Below are 17,385 nucleotides of genomic sequence, written 5' to 3'. Positions count from 1 at the left end.
TAAAAGCAGAGGATGCTAGGTAGGGCATTGCTGACATGAATTGGCACTAACTTGATATAGGAGTTATATAGATCCAATGGGATAAGTACTCATGAATTAACATTAATCTGTCATAAAGGTTATGAGAGGTCATAGGGTTAGGGGCATATGTGGCATAGTGGATATGGGGGGGCCATCAGGTGGGTAGATGGGCATAGGTTAGCATGGAGGATATAAAGGAGCCTTTCAAGCATGGGGTGGTATGGATTAGCATGGGGAGTGTATGGGTGTGAAGGATGAGCGTTTGAGAACTATTATTGTTTTTACTCATTTCTTACAGACGGAATCTCAATATCTGCCTTCAAACTCTTTCTGGGAGATGTAGGCCAGACATCAGTTGGAACCAGGTCCCAGAATAAGAATTTGATCTATAGACTCAGGAAATCTCCCATCTCTGCCCTTCAGGTTTGGTAGCGCAAATTTGACACTTGTTCTTCAACTATTTAGGTTATAGAATTTCAAGTGCATATTTCATGATTATTTTAAACATAATGATAGCTTCTTGATTCCATGACCCTTATAGGCTGTCAGTATTCATCCCTCGCTCCTTTTGGATAAAGTAAATTCTTTCAACTCCCTTCTAATTCTTCTACTCATTGTGTTAAACATATGCCCTCTGCTAATTGATTCCTGAAGGAAATTCCTATTCACTCTAAAGCCACTCACAATTCTGTGCCTCAGCATCTGCTGTTCTGAAAAAAAATTCCAGCCTCTCTAATCTTTTCTCAGCTAAAATTCTCCATTCCTCATTACAACCATGTAATCTCTTCTATTGCTGCTCCAACGTGACAACATCCTTCCTAAAATGCAATGACTAATCTGTGCTAAGTATTCTAGTTATGCTCTACCTAGTGCTTTATATAGCTCTCACATAATCTGCTAGTCCTCACACACAATGTCTCAGCAAATAAAGCAAACTATCCCAAATGCTTTTGTGATCACTTTATCCAGCTGTACTTTACCTTCATGAATCTGTGGAAATTAATTCTGAAGTCTTTCCATTCCTCTATGCCTTTCAGTACTATATTATTCATTGTGTATTCCCTTGCCTTGTTTGCCCTTACCAAATGTGATACATTTTATACTAAGGGATTGAATTCAATTTGTCACTTTTCTATTTAAATTTTCATGCAGTCTTCCAATTTCTTCCTCACTTTAACATGATCATTTTTGATATCATCTGCATTTTCTGAATCATCCCACACCTACATTTAAGTTGGAATGATTGATATCTATCACAGAAAGCAAGGGACCTAGCACTGAGTCCTGTGGAACTCAACTGGCCACAGCCTTCCAATCATAAATATACCTATCATCAATTAGCCTTCGCTTTCAGCCACTGATCCAGTTGTGGATCCAACTTGTCACTTGATCCAGGATTCCATGTATTCTTTATTTTCTGCCCAGACTGCCATATTAGACCTGGACAGAAACTTTGTAGACTACCTCTTTGTAAACTTCCCAAAAATAAATCAGAATATTTATACATGACCATTCTCAATTGACTATCCTTTGTTCATTTGTGTCTTTCTCAATGATTAATTATACAGTCCCTCAGAATGTTTACCAATTATTATTTCCCACCAGAGAGATTAGGCTAGCTCACCAGTAATTACTCAGTCTATCATTTCCTATCTTTTTAAAAGCTGTTAAAACAATAACTTTCCTCCAGCCCTTTTCTACAAAGCTGTTGCCAGTGATGAGTGTAAGATTATATTTTGCATGACCTATTACTGGGTTATTACAAACATTTAACTGCATTTCAAAGTTTAATATTATCTCAGCAAAGGTTCTGACTTCATAGTTTGATTGACAGTTTAAAAGAGACTGAGTCAAACGGTGTGGTGCTGGAAAAGCACAGCAGTTCAGGCAACGTCTGGGAAGCTGGAGAGTGGATGTTTCGGGCATTAGCCCTTCATCAGGGATCAACTGTCTTTGATGTGGGGTTGAAATAGAAGTTTATTTTTATCAGTGATTAACCACCTGAGAGTATTTAAAGCTTTGGATAATTTTCATAAATAGGATTCTTTTACTCTCAAATATATATGGCTGAGAGCTGTATTGAATTATTAGGCATTCATTTTTCTCTTCGCTACATGTTTCCAAATTGTATAAGATAATTTGATCACCATGCTCAGTGTAAGTTTGAAAATGACACACAGCAATCACAATCTTAACCAAATCCACTAAAATATATCTTAAGGGAGAGCAGAGTAAAGATATGGTATTAAATAAACATTTAAAGAAGCAATTCAACTAAAAGCTACTTTAATTTGAAAAACGAAACCTCAGCTGTAAAGATCCATCTAATGATTACCAAGAAAGTTAAGAGTAATAAAGTGAAGCAATGAATTGTGGAACCAGAGAACTGAAACAAACAAAAATAGAAATAGCTGGAGAAAATCAGCAAGCCTGGTAGCATCCATGGAGAGAAAATAGTGTTAATGCTTTGAGTCCAGTACCCTTCTGAAGAAGGGTCTGTTCTGAAGGCTTAGCATTAGGATGGCTGATTAAGTCCCATCTGTTCCATTATTGTATTTCTTTTAGTATTGAAAAATATTTTGAATGCTTTATTCAAACAATCATATCCTGTCAAGCTTTCTTCTATAATTTGTCTTACCAGAACATCCTCAGCTATTGGGCACACTGTATATAAAAATGTGCTGACTTGATGTCACCTTACCTTCACATGCAAGCCTGAAGACATTCCACAGCAGTGAAACTGCCACTTCCAGAGATCTATTCTCTGAAGTGGAAGTGAAAGGAAGAGTTGCTTAGAGGTCATGTTAAGCTATATTGGGTACACATTGAAAGCAAAGTCAATAACGTTTTCCAGCTTAGTGAAAGAGTAGGATACATCATTGATAAAAGCACCAATGATGTTAGAGAGGGTTCCTGAGCACAAATGGATCAAAGAATGTTCCACATATCCCACAAAAAGGCAGGCATAAATCAGACACATGCAGGTGCCCAAAGCCAAATTCAGCCAGACTGCGGAGAATGATGTTGAATGGAGACTGATGCAGGAGCCTGGAAAATGGTGAAGCAATGGAGGGTATCAGACAAGTTACAGAGGTTAGGTAAGGCAAGGTGATTAATGCAGCTGAATGTATGCCCAAAAGATGATGCAGAAGAATGGGGTTTACGATTCTTGCAGCACTGGAACCAGTTCCAATGCAGATTTCCAGCAACCACTGTATCTTCTTATTCCGGAACCTTAATTTATCCATCATCCCACCTCACAGTTTTGATTGGTTCTTTAACAAATGAAAGTACACCCACCTCCTTTCATTAATCTTTCTCTCTATCCTGTCTGAAAACCCTGTCTTCAGGAATTTAGAATAAACATTCCTGCATTTTCTTTAGCTATGACTCTGTCACTGCAATTATATCATACTTGCAAATATTGATCTGTGTCCACGTCACATCTGTCCTATTCTCTGGGCTCCTTTCATTGAATTTCTTTTGTAGATTAGATCCTCTATAGTATGGAAACAGGCCGTTTGGCCCAACAAGTCCACACCAACCCTCCAAAGAGTAACCCACCCAGACCCATTCCCCTACCCTACATTTACCACTGACTAATGCACGTAACACTATGAGCAATTTAGCATGGTCAATTGGCCTGACTTGCACATCTTTGTTGGAAGGAAACTGGAGCACCTGGAGAAAAACCCACGCAAACATGAGGAGAATGTGCAAACTCCACACAAACAGTCGACAGAGGCTGGTATCGAACCCAGGTCCATGGTGCTGTGAGGCAGCACTGAGCCACCGTGCCACCCTATTATATTGCTGATCACTACCTTTTGTTCTCGTTGCCCTCTATACTCATTTACTAATTTCCTGTTTTCCTTTGTAGAATACACCTTATGACTTTGACTTCATTTGTCAACACTCACTCACTTTATACTTACATTAGCAGTTGTCAAACCCAATGGTTCACATTGCATTTTATCACAGTAGGCAGATTCTTATAGGGGTCTGAATTACATATGCTATGGTGAGATTCACGCAGAATTTAACATGAAGTCTGACAAGGCTTATCTCAACATCTTCGAGTAAAAAATGAGGTCTGCAGATGCTGGAGATCACAGCTGCAACATCAGAAGCATATCACTCCATTTGATGCAACTTGCACTTAGCCAAGCAAAAGTAAGATTCACACCATTGGCTCTTCAGTGCTGAGTGGCTTAAGTTTCCTCAAGGAACTTGAATTAATTAGCTGAAGAAAATTTATGCCAACTTTGCTTGATTACCTTAAATCTTTTCAAGTGCTCCGCTATAATGTTTGTAGTCTTGGACCTACTCTCCTCTTTCTTAAATTGAATGTAAAATTGAACAATAGTATGACCACTGCTACCTAGGGGGAATTCTTCATTTTGAGATCATTAATTAATCTGATTGTACTACCCAGTATCAAGTTCATTGTACCCTGCTCTCTATTGGAATCCAGAAAGTACTTTTCTGAAAAATTATCCTGATACATTCTCTGCACTCTTCATCTCGGGTCCTTTTGGCCATCTGACTTTTCCAGCCAAATTAAGATTAAAATCTTCCATGGTTATTCATATATTCAGAGTATTCAAGAAAATTTGTAATTCAGGTTGTGGGAGAGGTTGTTGACTTGCTCGCTGAGCTGGTATGTTTGTTTTCAGACATTTCGTCACCATCCTAGATAACACCATCAATGAGCCCCCGGTGAAGCATTGGTGTACTGTCCTCTTGCTATTTATGTGTCAGGATCTGCTGGGGTTGGTGGTGTCATTTCTGGTTTTGTTGCTAGTTCTGTTTCTTAGTGGTTGATATATGGGGTCCAACTCCAAACATTTGTTAATGGAGTTCTGGGTTGAGTGCCAGGCTTCCAGGAATTGCAATGCATGTTTCTGTTTGGCTAGTCCTAGGATAGATACATTGTCCCAGTCAAAACAAAGTCCTTCATTGTCCATGTGTATGGATACAAGTGATAGTTGGTCATGTCTCTTGGTATGTAGTTGGTGTTCGTGCATGCTGGTGGTTAATTGCCTTCCTGTTTGTCCTATGTAGGGCTTTTGGCAGTCTTTACATGGTATTTTGTATATAACGTTAGTCCTGTGATTATGGAATCCTTTATACTTGTTAGTAGCTGCCATATTGTGGTAGCTAGTTTGTGGGCTACCATGATACCAAGGAGTTGGAGTAGTCTGGTGGTCATTTCTGATATGTCCTTAATGTATCGCAGTGTAGCCAGTGTGTCTGAATGTGTTGTGCCTTCTATTGTTGTCAGGCAGGTATCAGCGTACTATGTTTTTTGGATACCCAATGTTTCTGAAGACGTTGTGTAGGTGTTCTTCTTCTGCTTATCCAGAAGATAATATGGGTAACTAATCTGTGATGCCATGTGTATGGTGTGGAGTTAAAATTCCACAATTTATGAGTGAAACCCAATTTCTGAATTCTCCACAATTTTCAGATCTACTTGTTGCCCAAGGTTTAGATCTGTCAAAATGGAGGTCTTTCTTTCCAGAATGAAAAGGCCAAGTATCACCAATGTTTCCTTACAGCCCTGACACTGGGGATAAACCCCATGACTCTCCCCTGCAGAGTGTCTATAACCTGACTGTCTCCCTTGTTTCTCGTTGACCAAAACCAGACACAGTACTCAAGGTGATTTCTGACCTGAGCAGTATGCATGTTTGATCACCCACTTCCTCTGATTTGTTCTCTGCTTTTTTGGTTTGTAATTTAATACTCTATTGGCTTTGTCTTTTGCCACTTATGTGCACATATATTTGAGCTCCAGGGTGTAAATATTTGTTGATTCAAAACATTTGAAAAAGGAAGAAAAGTGACTAGACCCATAATTGAATGCAGATACAGCTCAAATGCCAGGAATCATGCAACCCACCTCCTGACATTGGTCTGTCAGAGCTTTTCTTAAAAATTATTTTGTTACAAAATAAAGAACGATTGGATGCACATGTTGCCTATAAACTCCTCAGATCCAGACATGGACCACCAGAAATCAAACAGCCTTTCTAGCCCACCAGGTAGGAATAATTAAAAAAATGCTTCTTATTTTTTTTTAAATTATGGCTTCAGTTTCCAGTCAGTGTTCTAGAGATTGCTGCTTTCATACTAATTGGAAGTTTACCACGGAGTACCATTACTTTTAGTTAGAACTCTCACCTGGTAACAAGATTTTCTGTTTCAAACTGTGCAATTAAATGTGAACATTCTCTCCCACACATTTGGCCAGTCAATGAAAAGGGATGAACAAGTTCTTAACATAAAGCAGCTGAAAAATGCAATTAGAAGTCAGCAAACAACCTGAAAAAATACTGAGATGGCAAAGTGGCAAATCATTCACCAAAGTGCTGTAGATTTCACAGTTATTGAGTGTGAAAAACTTGCTTTGCCTTTAACTTGCTAATCTTTTGCAAGGATCCAGGGAAAGAAGATTCACAATTTGGGAAAGTAATGGTTACCTTTCTCATCTATTAAAAATACCGGTTATACCAGATATTGAAGGAAATAGCTTAAAAGCAACCAACAACAGTAAATCCAGACCCAGAAATGGGTTTCGTGGAAGAGAATTCTTGTAATGCATTGCCTGACACACAAAGAGTAATACATCAGTGAAACATTGCACAGCTAACTTATTTTTATCCCTACCACAGCAATGCATTTCAAAGGATTGGCAGATTAAATGCCACATACCTGCAAAACCCCAAACACTAAAACACATCACCTTGAAAATTTGCCAATACTCACTCATCAGATTATGATGTTCCTTGCAATAAACTATGGTAATCTCTGAGAAAAGAGGAAACCTGGATTATTTCTCTCAACCAAACAGTCACAGCAAACCTGACGGTGCTGCGCGTGTTAGAATCATAGAGATGTACAGCACAGAAACAGACCCATGCTGACCAGATATCCCAACCCAATTTAGTCCCACCTGCCGGCACCCCACCCATATCCCTCCAAACCCTTCCTATTCATATATCCATCCAAATGCCATTCAAATGTTGCAATTGTACCAGCCTCCATCACATCCTCTGGCAACTCATTCCATACCTGTCCCACCCTTTGCAAGAAAAAATTGCCCCTTAGGTCTCGTTTATATCTTTCCCCTCTCATCCTAAACCTATGCCCTCTAGTTCAGGACTCCCCCACCTCAGGGAAAAAGACTTTGTCTATTTATCCTATCCATGCCCCTCATAATTTTGTAAACCTCTATAAGGTCACCCCTCAGCCTCCGATGCTCCATGGAAAACAACCCCAGCCTGTTCAGCCTCTCCCTGTAGCTCAAATCCTCCAACCCTGGCAACATCCTTGTAAATCTTTTCTGAACCCTTTCAAGTTCACAACATATTTCCAATAGTAAGAAGAACAGAATTGCATGCAATATTCCAACAGAGGCCTAACCAATATCCTGAAAAGCCGCAACATGACCTCTCAATTCCTGTACTGAATACTCTGACCAATAAAGGAAAGCATACCAAACGCTTTCTTCACTATCCTATCTACCTAAGACTCCACTTTCAAGAAGCTATGAACCTGCACTCCAAGGTCTGTGTTCAGCAACACTCCCTAGGGCCTTACCATTATGTGTAAGTCCTGCTAAGCTTTGCTTTCCCAGAATGCAGTACCTTGCATTTATCTGAATTAAACTCCATCTGCCACTCCTCAGCTCATTGTCCCATCTGATCAAGATCCTGTTATAATCTGAGGTAACCTTCATCATTGTCCACTACACCTCCAATTTTGGTGTCCTCTAACTACATCCCTTATGCTCACATCCAAATCATTTATATAAATGATGAAAAGTAGTGGACCCGGCACCGATCCCTGTGGAACTCCACTGGTCTCAGGTCTCCAGTCTGAAAAACAACCCTCCACCACCACCCTGTCTTCTGCCTTTGAGCCAGTTCTGTATCCAAATGGCGAGTTCCCCCTGTATTCCATGAGATCTAATCATGGTCACCAGTCTCCCATGAGGAACCTTGTCAAATGCCTTACTGTGGGCCATAAAGATCACATCTACCGCTCTGCCCTCATCAATCCTCTTTGTTACTTCTTCAAAAAACTCAATCAAGTTTGAGAGACATGATTTCCCACGCACAAAGTCATGTTGACTATCCCTAATCAACCTTTGCCTTTCCAAATACACGGACATCCTGTCCCTCAGGATTCCCTCCAACAAGTTGCCTACCTTTGACACCAGGCTCACTGGTCTATAGTTCTCTGGTTTGTCTTTACCACCTTTCTTAAACTGGCACCACATTAGCCAACCTCCAGTCTTCCAGCACCTCACCTGTGACTATTGATGGTACAAATATCTCAGTAAGACGCCTTGAGGCATTGAGGATGAGAAGGAATGAAATTTGCTGTTTGAGAGCCATTGCGTGCATTTGTATTAGAAATGGAGACCAGCACAAAGATGAAGAACAGTTGGAGACTGCAGAAAATTGTGACTGTGATTTTTAACTCACCTCCTTCTGAATGTTGCTGAAGCCCAGAATGAGAATTTCCCAAAATGTGACTATTTTGTTGTTGTAGAAATAAGAATGTTTGCCTTGAACTAGGCTGAATCATCAGGATCTCCTTCGGACATCCACAGACCTTTCAGTCTATAAAAGCTCTTGATGAAAATCCCATATTCATCCTTTTCTACGAGACCAATTTTTGGTCACCCATCAATGGACACAGCAAATTTAAAGTGGGAAGGTGAGAAATGTCCTCTGAATACCAACACCAAATTGAGATTCTACTGAGTGGCAGTGCACAACGTGCAGAGACCTCATCTAACAGGTCTGAGCCCTGAACTTCATTTTTACTACATCTGAGAAATGAGCATTTTCCTAACTTAATAAAGTTGACAATCTACCATGTGGTTTCTGCTAAATACAAAAACTGTAATATCTGAGAAAGGTGCAGATGTAAGCTGAAATCTCAGAGGAGGAGAAAATACCTGAATATGTATTCTTTCAAGGAAAATAAGCACACAGAGAGGAGGCATTACAGTATATAAACATTGACATTTTATTATATAATTAATTCCTGGGATATGGGTTTTGCTGGCTGAGCCAGCATTTATTACTCATTCCTTATTGTGCTTAAGAAGCCAGTGGTGTTCTGCCTTCTTGTACCCTTGCAATCCTTGAATGTGTGTGCACCATCAGTGCCATTAGGATGGGAGTTGCACGATTTGAACCAATAATATTGAAAGATCAACAATGTAGTTTCAAATCAGAATGGTGTGCGACTTGAAGGGAACCTAAGGGGATGCTGCTTTCATGCATCGACTATTCTTGTCTTTTTAAGTTGGAGGTCACAGGTTTGGAATGTGCTGTCAAAGGTGTTTTGTTGATTTGATGTATTGCATCCTGCTGATGGTACATACATTGTGAGTTGAGGTGAAGGGAATGAATGATGGGTATACTAGATGGGGTGCCAGTCAAACAGGCCACTTTGTCCTTGATCATGTGAAGTTTCTTGAGCATTATTCAAGCCTGGCAAATTAAGAGTATTCCATCATATTTCTAACTTGTGCCCTGTGGATGGTGGGCAAGCACTCAGTACACAGGAATGACTGCTTATTGTGGAATTGTTGACCTCTGACCTTCTCTTGTAGCTACAGTATTTATATGGCTGGTGCAGTTCAGGTTCTGGTCAATGTTAACTGCCAGGATGTTATTATCAGGGAATTGGTGATGGTAATATTGTGAATGTAGAAAGGGAATGGATAGATTCTCTTTTGTTTGTGATGGTTATTGCCTGAAATGTTATTTACCATTTATCAGTCTAAGCCTGAATGTTATCCTGGTCTTGCTGTATACGATACAGACTGTTTCATTATTTAAGGAGCTGTGAATAGTGTGGAATATTTTGCAATCATTGGCAAACATCCCAACTTCTGATCATGTGATGGAGGGAAGCTCATTAATGAAGCAGTTGAAGATGGTTGGTCCTAGAATACACTACCTTGAAGGAGTCCTGCAGCATTATCCTAGGGATGAGATGATTGGCTTCCAATACTCACAACATTCTACCTTTGTGTCTTTAACCTGTGGAAAGGTTTCCCCTTGGATTTCATTGACTCCAGTTTTGAGAGAACTCCCTGATGCCACATTCAGTTAAATGCTGCATTGATACCAAGCTCAATCACTTCTGGAGCTTAATGCTTTTGTTCATGTTTGGCATCAGCATGCAACAACATCAGAAACTGCGTGGCCCTTCCAAAACCCAAACTGAGTATCTTTGAGCAGGTTATTGCTGAACAAATGCCACTTGATAGCCCAATTAATGCCACCTTCCAACATTTTCTGATGATCAAGGGTAGATTGGTCAGGTACTGAGGGCCCATTTTAAATTTTTCCTTTTTGTAGACTGGATTTGCCAGTATTATAGTATGCTATAACAGATGGGCAAAAGGCACAGGTGGTCTGGATGACAAGTCTTCAGTACTGTGGCTAGAATCTTTTCAGGGCCATAGCCTTTTACAATATTCAATATCTTTGGCTATTTTGTGATAATGTGGAATAAATGAAATTGGCTGAAATCTGGCATTTGTAATGCTGGAAACCTCACGAGCAGCACAAAATGGATCATTCGCTCAGCATTTCTGCATGTGCTTTAGTCATGTCTTTTGCACTAATGTGCTGGGCTTGGGAATAGGATAAGAACGGGATGAAAATAATATGGAATGTCCACCTCCAATAGTTGTTTAATTGTCTACCAACATTCTTGCTTGGATGTGGCAGAACTACAGAGCTTAGATCTGATCTGCTGACGGTGGGATCACATAGCTCTGTGTATTGTATACTGTTTCAATGTCTGGCATGCAAGTAGTTCAGTATTGTAATTTCACTAGGTTGAAACTTCATTTTTAGGTGAGCTCAGTGCTGCTTCTGGCATGCCCAACAGTATCCATCATTGAACCGGTGTTGATCCCCTGGCTTGATGGTAGTACAAGATTATACCAATCATGAAGTTACAGATTGTGTTTTAAGTACAATTCTGCTGATGCCTTGGTTCATGGATTACCAGTTTGAATCATTGGATTTCTTTAAAATATAACTCATTCGGAATAGTGGTAATACCATTGAGCATGTTAGAAGGTATCCTCATCATGAGGATGGTCTCCACAAGGGTTATGCAATGGCCAGTCCAACACATACAGACATGGATGGGTACATCTGTAACAGGTAAATTGATAAGGACATGCTTGAGTAGGTTTTTTATCTCTTGTTGGCACACTTATTATTTGCTGCAGATCCATTCAAGCGATTATGTCCTTTTGGATTTGGCCAGCCCAATGAGTACTGGTGCTACCAAGACACTCTTTGCGATAAGTGTTGATGTTCCCCCATCCAGAGTGCATTCTGTGTCATCATACTTTCAGTGTTTTTCCAAGCAGTGTTCAGCATGGCAGAGTACTGATACATCCATCATCTGTGTGGATGGGGTGTGGGGGAAGGCAGGAGAGCTGCATAAGGTTGTAATCAGCAATGTCTCAAATAAATTGAGTCTAGAGTCATAAGTAGGTGAGACCACAGGTGGCAGATATCCTTCCTGAAAGGAAATTAGTGAACCAAATGGGTTTTAACAATAATGCTCTCATTGTCACCATCAGACTAGCTTTTAATTATAGATTTATTAATTGACTTTACCATTTGCAAGGTGGTATTCAAACCCATGTCCCGACAGCATTTTCCAGATCCTCTGGATAGGTCATCCAGCGACATTATCACTTATGTGCCCTTTTATTTTTCTGCTGCTGTACAAACCTCTGAGGTCCATGTGCAGCAGCAACTTCCACAACCAGATGTCAATGCATCAAAACACTGATTGGTGCGTGTGGACCCTCAAGTGGTTGTGCAGGCATACAGCTTAAAGGGAACAACAATTACCATGTACCACTGCCTCGCTTTCGCTAAAATAATGTGTTGAAGGAAAGACTTAGCCCAAATGGACTTTATGGGCAGATATTCCCTGTTTCTCAGTTCAATTTCTGCTGACATGCACAAACGTACGTTTATTACCTTTATGCCCAACTATCCAATATACTTCTGCCAGGTCTCACAAATTTTATACTCCATAAACTTGGAATCATCTCAAACTGAGCTCCTGATATATTAACCCATAACTAGTCCTATTGCTCTTTCATCTGTGTGCTTGCTGACTTACTTTGCATCACAGACAAGCAATGTCTTAACTTTAAAATTCTCATCCTTAATTTTAACTCTCTCCATGGCCTTGCTCCTTTCTATCTCTGCAACCTCCTCAAATGCACAACCCTCCAACATATCTGTGTTTGTCTAATTCTGGTCACTTATGCATTTCCAATTATAATTGATCCACCACTGATGGCCATACCTTGAGTTTCCTAAGCTCTGAGCCCTTAAATTCTCTTCCTAAAACTCTCAGCCTCACTTTCATCTTTTAAGAAACTCCTTCAAACCTAACATTTTAACCAAGCTTTTGGTCATCCAATCTAATAACTCCTTATATATCTTGGTGCCATACTTAATTTTGTACCATTGCTATGAAGTCCCTTTGGATGTTTCGTTATATTAACATTGTTGTGTTGTAGCAACAGACATAAATATTACTGTAGTTTTCTGCAGAATATCTTTATTATAGAAATATAGTTTTAACTTTTTTTAAATACAAACAAAATTGTTGCTCTCTGAGTTTCAGTGATAAGTCGTGGACTTAAATCTCCTAACAGGGGACTTTTGTCTTTCAACTATGAAATTGCTTCTCACATTGTGATACTCATGAAATTTTATTATATGTGGGGGAGGGTTTGAAGCACCATACTGAGTATTGCCATATAGACTGGTTTCCTCTATAAAAGAGGCCTTTTGCTTTAGGGGACTACATTACTCCCTTTGTCCATTTGTTTTTCAAACACAAGCAAAGCAGAAAGTGCGATATTCTTTACTGAGAAGTGAAAGACTGCAGCATTCTCAATGCTCTTGCATTTCATTTAAAATCAATTGCATTATAATGTGATATCTATGATAAACTGCTATTTGCATGATAAATAATGGAGTGCAGGCAGTAATTTGTAGTCCCTAATCTTTTAATCAAATACTGATACGCTAATAACAATAAAGGAATGGAATAGATCTGTACTAATTCAAATAGAGAGATGTGAAAAAAATATATACTGTCCATATGTTTTGACATCATCATTTGCTTCTATTGTAATGGCTATTCTTCAACAATTTGTAATTTTAAAAAATATATTGAAGTTTATTTGTTTTGATCATGCAAAACCCCCAGTGAACAATTAAAGACTACTGTTTAAAATGTCTGAAAATAATGGATGTTGAGACTAATATTAGTTAAGATGATTTATGTCTATTGTTCCAGTACATGGGAATCATTTCAACTGTACAAATAAAACTTGATAATATCAAAAACTAGAAAACATCAATGAGGATGAGCAATAAAACCCAATTAATACTCTGTTTTATTAAAATATAAATTTTAGGAATTAGGAAAATTATATCAGGCTCACTGAAACATGCTTTTTTTCACATTAAATAGCAATATCCTTCAAGGAAGGCCATTGAAAAACCAGGTCTTCACCAAATGGCATTTGATTCACCACTGTTTTCACTCTTAACAGCAGCATAGTCTGGGCCATTCCTCTTCTTCCTGGACAATCCTTCAAGATCAAGGACAACTTACCTCTACTCTGGTTTATTGAGTTCTACATTGGCTGGTACACGCTCTGCTACATCAGATCCCTTCAGGTGAAAACAGGCCATTTAGCCTATTGAGTCCACACTGACCCTTCGAACAGCATCCCACCCAGTCCCAGCCCCTACCATCTCCCTATGACCATGCATTTCCCATAGATATTCCACCTAGTCTGCACATCGCTAGACACTGTTGACTATTTAGTATGGGCAATTCACCTTTCGACTATGGGAGGGAACCTGAGCACCCAGAGGAAACCCTGTAGATACGGGGAGAATGTGCAAATTCCTCATAGTCACGCAAGGGTGGAATTGCACCTGGGTTCCTGGCAGTGCTGACCACTGAGCCACCATGCCATCCTTGGTGTGTGGCAGGTAATTCTTGATACAATTTAATAGAGGGATTTTTGTGTATTTTGCACTCCCTTTAATGCTTTGACTTTACCTCTGCACACTCTCAATCTACCCTCTGAATCTGTCCTTGGATCAGCCTTCTCTACTTTGATTAGTCACAAGCCAAGTTTCCTGTGGGTCAGTGGATTTGGTAATTTTTTCAAGGATACTTTCAGTAGTTTGATCCATTGAATGTCAAAGGTATGTAGTTCAGTCCTCCTAGCAGACCAAGTATTTGAATTTAGTAATAATAAAATGTGGATAGCATTTTTCCAGCTTAAACTGACTTTGATAGCCAACCATAAAATAAATAACATTTATTTATGATTATAAATATTTCTGTTATTGTGGTATTTCCACATATAGTAAGCTGTTTAAAGATTGATGTTCAAAGAAACCGGGGCCACAGTGAAGCTTTTTGCCAAAAGCGTTAAACAGGAACTGAGTGAGCTGGAACGATTCATTCAAAACAGTGTGTGCAGATCTGAAATAACTATACCAAAATTGCAATGCTTGAATAGGAGTAGATAAAATGTTGCAGTACTATGCCGATTATATATAGTAGTCATTGAGTTTCCATGAGCTTAGGAAGCAAATTATGGTTTTAAATTATTCAATTATGATGCAGGCACATTTAAGCAATTACCTGTTTAATACTGTTACAGCTTGAAAGTTTTATGTTTTAAATTACTCACATAACAGAGAGACCAATTTACGTTATGTTGCTGTATTTGATGTCAAACCCACATTCACTCTCTCCTTTCTGTCTATACGGCTTTGTCTTTTCAAAAATTGAATATTAATTGCCTCGTTTCAGTGGGTTTTTTGGAATAACTGGTAATGTTACAGAACATATATATTGATTGATGACTGTTAACGTTCTGCAGGAAACAAACTTCAAAGAAAATGTAGTTCTTAAGGAGTTAATGGAGCACATGCATGCTGTAAATTTCTGAATGAGTAGTTTCCTGTGTTTTCCTTGCCAGAAAGTGGTTAAAGAATGAAACTCGTAATGAGGAGCTATTAGCACACAACAGCTACAAATCCATTTTGAAAAGGTCCTCACAGAGAGGGTCCATCATCACACTTCAAGATAGACATGCAAATCATCACACCTGCCACCACCAAATGTCACATACTCATGTGTTTACAAAGGAATTCTCACCATCGCAGCAAAGGAAATGGAGCTAAAAGAGATTTTACTTAATTTATTGAAGGAAATCTGTTTGAGACATTTTGTAAAATGTATCATTCTCGTGAAGGTAGTCTGGACAGAAGTAATCAAAACACATTGAACTGAAGTAAATCTTTGTGAGCAGAAATGTTTATTTTGAAGTTACTCTGGAGTTTTCAGCTATATATTAGAATAAATTAAAGTGAGAAAAGTTCAGCCTAGACTGTTAATAGAAAACCTTGTGGTATTTTGTTGCTTTAGATTGAGGGTGCTTTTAACGTGATATGTTATTTAAACAGAGGAACATATAAAATAGTGTGTACACTGACTTAAGTGTACACACAAATATCATAACTTATCAAAGTCTTTCAATCTGAACGGCAATACATAACAATATCTTATGTCTTCCTGATAAAAGAGACAAACTAAAATTATTTTGTTCTGGAATAGAAAAATTATTTCAGGTATTGAGGCTACCAGTTTATAACAAAATACTGGCAGTTTCCCACTAATAATAGCTGTGATGTGAATTGCTGTTTCATTCTTGAGCACTGAGAATGATACAAAATAAGTTTTCTCCTGATAATTGTAAACTGCATTGCAAGGTAGGGTGGGGTCAATTCTTTCCTTGTCCAAAACAGGATGAGGCTAGATAACCTGCTCACTACTGTACTTCAGACCTTGAAAATGATCTAGGAAACCAAAAAGATTAATAAAATAATGGCATATTATTCCTGAATGCATTCCTGAAGAAGGGCTCGTGCCCGAAACATCAACTCTCCTGCTCCTTGGATGCTGCCTGACCTGCTGCGCTTTTCCAGCAACACATTTTTAGCTCTGATCTCCAGCATCTGCAGTCCTCACTTTCTCCTCAATGGCATATTAGCACATGATCTCACACTCTTGTTATTAAATTGCTTTGTGGTTTCTGTTCTGTCCTTTAATGTATTCAAAAACTTGGTATCATGTGCTTCAGATACCGAACAACCCAGATGGCCTCTTTCTTCGAAGACCGCAATTTCCCCCCAGACGTGGTCGACAATGCTCTCCACCGCATCTCCTCCACTTCCCGCTCCTCCGCCCTTGAGCCCCGCCCCTCCAATCGCCACCAGAACAGAACCCCATTGGTCCTCACCCTACCACCCCACCAACCTCCGTATACATCGTAACATCCGTCCTCATTTCCGCCACCTCCAAACGGACCCCACCACCAGGGATATATTTCCCTCCCTTCCCCTATCAGCATTCCGAAAAGACCACTCCCCCCGTGACTCCCTCGTCAGGTCCACACCCCCCACCAACCCAACCTCCACTCCTGACACCTTCCCCTGCAACCGGAAGAAATGCAAAACTTGTGCCCACACCTCCCTCCTTACTTCCCTCCAAGGCCCCAAGGGATCCTTCCATATCCATTACAAATTCACCTGCACCTCCACACACATCATTTACTGCATCCGCTGCACCCGATGTGGCCTCCCCCATAATGGGGAGACAGGCCGCCTACTTGCGGAACGTTTCAGAGAACACCTCTGGGCCACCCGGACCAACCAACCCAACCAACCCATGGCTCAACACTTCAACTCCCCCTCCCACTCCACCAAGGACATGCAGGTCCTTGGACTCCTCCATCGCCAGACCATAGTAACACGATGGCTGGAAGAAGAACGCCTCATCTTCCGTCTAGGAACCCTCCAACCACAGGGGATGAGCTCAGACTTCTCCAGTTTCCTCATTTCCCCTCCCCCCCACCTTGTCTCAGTCCCAACCCTCGAACTCAGCACCACCTTCCTAATCTGCAATCTTCTTCCTGACCTCTCGGCCTATCACCCTCACCTTATCACCCTCACCTTAACCTTCTTCCACCTATCGCACTTCCAACACCCCTCCCCCAAGTCTCTCCTTCCTACCTTTTATCTTAGCCTGCTTGGCACACTTTCCTCATTCCTGAAGAAGGGCTCATGCCCGAAATGTCGATTCTCCTGCTCCTTGGATGCTGCCTGACCTGCTGCGCTTTTCCAGCAACACATTTTCAGCTACAGATAGTAGCTAGTTATGTACTGAAACAGCATTCGTAGATTA

This window comes from Hemiscyllium ocellatum, chromosome 13 (assembly GCF_020745735.1).
Source record: "Hemiscyllium ocellatum isolate sHemOce1 chromosome 13, sHemOce1.pat.X.cur, whole genome shotgun sequence".
NCBI lineage: Eukaryota > Metazoa > Chordata > Chondrichthyes > Orectolobiformes > Hemiscylliidae > Hemiscyllium > Hemiscyllium ocellatum.
This window is presented reverse-complemented; position numbering follows the sequence as displayed.